The sequence below is a fragment of the Caretta caretta genome, chromosome 1 (assembly GCF_965140235.1).
Source record: "Caretta caretta isolate rCarCar2 chromosome 1, rCarCar1.hap1, whole genome shotgun sequence".
Taxonomy (NCBI): Eukaryota; Metazoa; Chordata; order Testudines; family Cheloniidae; genus Caretta; species Caretta caretta.
Genome location: NC_134206.1, coordinates 262,147,410 through 262,152,124, shown reverse-complemented (window position 1 = coordinate 262,152,124; position 4,715 = coordinate 262,147,410). Strand labels below are relative to the sequence as shown.

At 53.1% G+C, this 4,715-nt stretch overlaps 1 long non-coding RNA gene across 1 annotated transcript; it reads right to left on the bottom strand.

Annotated features, from left to right (window-relative positions):
- Nucleotides 1-229: 229 nt before the first annotated feature.
- Nucleotides 230-4,159, bottom strand: LOC142070521 (uncharacterized). The gene is made up of 2 exons (XR_012666380.1): nt 3,939-4,159; nt 230-2,315 (listed from the first exon to the last, which is right to left on the bottom strand). It is a non-coding gene; the product is annotated as an uncharacterized LOC142070521 (long non-coding RNA).
- Between the last annotated feature and the right edge of the window lie 556 nt (nt 4,160-4,715).

Below are 4,715 nucleotides of genomic sequence, written 5' to 3'. Positions count from 1 at the left end.
TTCATTAAAAAAAAATTGTTTCGAGCCTGCCTGGGTGCAGAAAAAAGCCTGAAAACATGGCTCAAAACCCAAAGACAAACATATAAACCCTAAAATGTTATATATTTATTTAATCTCATGATGGGGGGGGGGGGGAGCTGACTCATGCTCTTTGAACACTTGCCACTGGCAGTATTGTGTGAAGGGTGTTAATGCTGTGTGAAGGATATTATAAAATAACACACCCTAATACCAGTGGCAAACACACATTGTTTAATAGTTTGACTGCACCAGAAAAGAAAACAATATCCTAAAGCATTTTCACAACCAGGAGTACAGAACAATTCTAGCCCAGAATAGCCACTAATCTTTGAGAGCCTGTACCCTAGGCTGCAGAGCTGGAGGGGGGGCACGGCACCTGGGCCATGGCCTGACCACTTTTGAGCAGGTACATGGAAAATAGGGTTGCCATTGACTAGGCCGCGTTTTCTACTATCTTGCCAGTTAAGAGATGTCACTTGCTGGGTCTTCGTTTTGTTGATGCTTGTGCGGTGATCTTGTAACTAGCGGTCACACTCCGAATGGCTGGAAGCATGCCATGGCAGCCACCCAGGTCCCACTCTGCATGCGCAGCAGGCCGGGGCCTCACCTGACAGTTGCCAAAACCGCAATGGCACCTCTCAGCGCCAAGAACCAGCCGGGAAGTGAGACAGACACATCAGCCAATGGCCAGGCTCGCCAGCAGGGAAGGGGTCAGGTGTGGAGTAGGAGAGATGGGGATCCTGGGAGAGAACAGTACGGGGGGAGGGGCTTCCGGAGGGCTGAGGCTCTTGAGAGGGGGTAGACTAGGCCAGGGATTTCAGGTTCTCAGGAATGGTGGAGCACCTGAGAGTGGAAGAGAAGGGTCATGCAGAAGGTGGCAAATCTATGTTCCCCAACTTTAAAGGGGGTATATGCTGCACTAAATCCAACCTCCCTCCCCAGCACCCCGTTCTTCACAGGAACTAGTGGAAAGCCAGGGGTTTGTGGGGAGAAGTAATACAGGAGAGCTCCTGTAGATGGCCCATACAGATCCTCTCTCCTGGGATATGTCCGCACATGACTGACCCAAGAATTATCTGAGATTTAATGAAGGATTTTTTCCCATTAGGTTAGTAGCTAAAAGGGCACCTGCAGCCGCTTAGCCTTGATAGCCTGACCAACCCCACAGTGCATTGGTCTTACTCAGCTCACAGTTTGAGGCCACTTTCAGCAGGAGGCTGCAGCACCACTGCATCTTTGGGAAACACTCCCTAAGCAGGCCTACAGCCTGGCGCTCTGGGACTCTCCTGACCAGTGCTGTCACCACAAGGAATGCAGGCTTCCGAGCCAGGGACAGAACATTCTCCTTGAGGTTGAAACAGAGACCAGCAACTTGGCTAGGATGAGGGAGAAGCCTGTCAAGGGCATTGGGAACGCAGAGGTGGGATGTTAAATGGCCCCTTTTGAAATGCTGTGGGGCGAGAATGGACAAACTGCTTCCCCTGGAATACACTATGCCGCAATCACTGAGAGGGAACTTACTGAGCAGCCCTATTGCCTTACAGTTCATAGTGCCCAGGACAGGTGCTGACACAGATAGATGGTCTCTTTCTCTCCATGCTGCCCATATAGAAAACTTTCCCCTTGTCAGGCCATTTATCTGTGCCAAGGGACACAGGCCTACTATGCTTCACTATAGCTTAAGCAAGATCGTCTAAGAAATGTCTTACAGGGTACAGGCCTGTAGGTTCCTTGTGTTACTGCTAAATATAATAAAAGGCTAAACTAGCTCTATGGGCTACACTGCTGGCCTGGTGGAGTTGTTGGGGTGGCTGGTGTTGGTGAAGGCAATCTTTGCTGCCAACCTATCACACCTGTCCTCTGCATGCTCGCTATCCTCCTCTCTGCTGCGGATGGTGCTGAAGTTGCTGTTGGAGGAGCTTGTGTTTAATGTTGAGGCAAAAGGGCACCGGGCACTTGTTCTCCTGGCAGTGCTTAGCATGGTAGCAGCAAAGAGCAATGAGCTGTTTGCAAATAGGGCACCCTCCGTTGATCTTGCGCTTGCAGCCTTTGGTGTGTTGGACAACTCGCTTCATCTTCTGACAGGATGGCAGTGAACAGTTGGCGTTACGACACTGGCAGGCATGGACAAGGGACTGGATACAGCGCTGGATGCTCAGGTGGCGGGAGTCACCAGGGCTCTGGGTGGTTGCAGTCTGCTGGTTGTTGCTCTCATCGTCTAGGCCAAGGCCCAATTTCTCCATCTTGTGGTCGTGGTTTTTAGTGTTATAACAGGTGATGCACAGGTCGTAATCCTGGAAACAGACAAAACATTTTGAAAATTAAACAGCTGTCTACATAACCTGACACAATAAATATACAAATGGGGTCATGTCACCAACAAGGGAGCCCAACTGTCCCAGATGGACTGTGGTGGGGGAATTGGCCTTTTTGTTAATTATAAAGCCAGAAGGGACCATTGTGATCATCTAGACCACTGTTTTTAGAAAACATCCAGTCTTGATTTCAAAGTTTGCAGTGATGGAGAATCCATCACAACCCATGCTAAATTGTTCCAATGGCTAATTACTGTCACTTAAATTTGCACCTTATTTCTAGTGTAGATTTCTCCAGCCATTGGATCTTGTTATACCTTTGCCTGCTAGCTTGAAGGGCACTCTCATCACATTTCTTTTCTCCACGTAGGTAGCTCTAAACTGATCCAGTCACCCCTTAAACATCTCTTCGTTAAGATTGAGCTGCTTGTAAGCATGTTTTCCAATCTTGTATTCATTCTTGTGGCTCTTCTCTGAACCCGCTCCAATTTATCAACTTTTTTTTTTTTAATTGCAAACAGTAGAACCAAACGCACTATTCCAGCGGAAGTCACACCAGTGCCAAATAGAGATACTATAACCTCTCTTTTCCTACTCGATATTCCCCTTTTTATACAGCCAAGGGTCGCACTCGCTCTTTTAGCCCGTGTTGCACTGCCTTGCAATGTTCCTTCCATGGGCAGCAGGTCGCATAGGCTGGGGGAGACTTTGCCGCCCCAAAGAGCCAGATGTGACCTGCCCCCTGCTGTGACGCTCCCTGCGGACAGCTGTGGCTCCAGTCCTCTGGCTCCGAGTCCAGTCCTGTAGTGCTCCGGGGCTGGGGCCAGCCGCCTTCCCACGCTCCAGAACTGGGGAGGCTGGGGCCATGCGCCACCCACCCTCCCAGTGCTCCTTTGGGGCTGGGGTCTAGCTGTGGGACTGGACCAATGGCTGCAGTGCGGGGGGAGGCTCTGGGCTTGTGGCCGGGGGGTGGGGTGGGGGAGTTGGTTCCAGCAGGGGTGGAAGGGTTGGGGCCTGGGGCGGAAGGGGAGGGGCTGGGGGCTGGCCTCCCACAGCTGGTGGGTCACATGCCACTCATGGTTCCCTCTAACCATTGCGCAGGCAGCTGTCAGTGTGAATGTACAACAGTGCTTTCCCTTCTGCGCTTTCAGAGCGGCGCTGTAACTTCCAGAAAAGCCCAGAAAGCTGTGGAGGAGAAAGAGGCGGCTACGAAGGAGCTCACAAATCCCTACGTGCAGCCTCAGGGGAGCGATCGGTACTTTTCCAAAGGATGCAGGGGCTAGAGGAGAAGTTCGAAGGAAGCAGGGCTCAGGGACAGGGAGCAAGAGAGGAAATACGCTGCTCGGCTGCCAGCTGAGGGGCTAGAAATCAGATGGCGATCGCGGGTGGAGAGACTCAGGGAGCTGGACTGGGTTTGCGATGTGTTCGAGAGAGAGAAGAGGGACACCACGCCGAAGGGGGACACAGAGTGTGAGAGAGATCGGAGGACCGGAGCACCGGTTCCCATCCCCACGGGTCTGGTGGAGCCAAGGGAGCTGGAGCAACCTGCGGGGCCAGTTACTAGAAGCAGGGCGAGAGAGTTAGCACAGGCTGACATGGTACCTTCAGGAGCGGAGTCGGAGGTTGAGGCTCAGGACGGGAAGTTCGCAGCAGCAGCAGCTGGGAGCAGTCTGCAAAGGGAAAAGTGATGCCCCAGAGTGGCGCAGCAGGAAGGGGGGTCACGTGTCCTTTCAGAGGAAGTGACTGGGGGTGCAAAGGTGAGCGGAGCAAAGGGGGCGGCGCTCTCCTCTACCCCTACTAGTGACGAGGGGGTGCCCTTAGAGACTGGGATGGTTCAGGGACTAGCACAGGGGTTCGCAAACTTTTTTTTTTTTCCCACGGACCACTTGAAAATCGCTGCGGGGCTCGGCAGGCCACTTACTGAGCTTTCCAAATGTTGTTTGTTCCGTTAGCTAACGATTGGAAAGCGCTTCGGATAAAAGCGCTTTATAAAAAAACCTTAATAATAATAAACTTCTTTTGCTCCACAATAAAAGCACACAGCTCATATTTTAATAGCAGTCGTCTGACCTTTCTAATGCGATGGAGGCGCTCTCTCTCCCCTGCCACGGCAGCCCCTGAGCTGGGAAGGAGGGGGGGGTCTCTTCCCCCCCCCCACAGCAGCCCCTGAGCTGGGGCTGGGAAGGGGGGGGTCTTTCCCCCCCCACAGCAGCCCCTGATCTGGGGCTGGGAAGGAGGGGGGGGTCTCTTCCCCCCCCCCCCAGCAGCCCCTGAGCTGGGGCTGGGAAGGAGGGGGGGTCTCTTCCCCCCCCCCACAGCAGCCCCTGAGCTGGGGCTGGGAAGAAGTGGGGGGTCTCCCCAGCAGCCACAGCCCTGGAG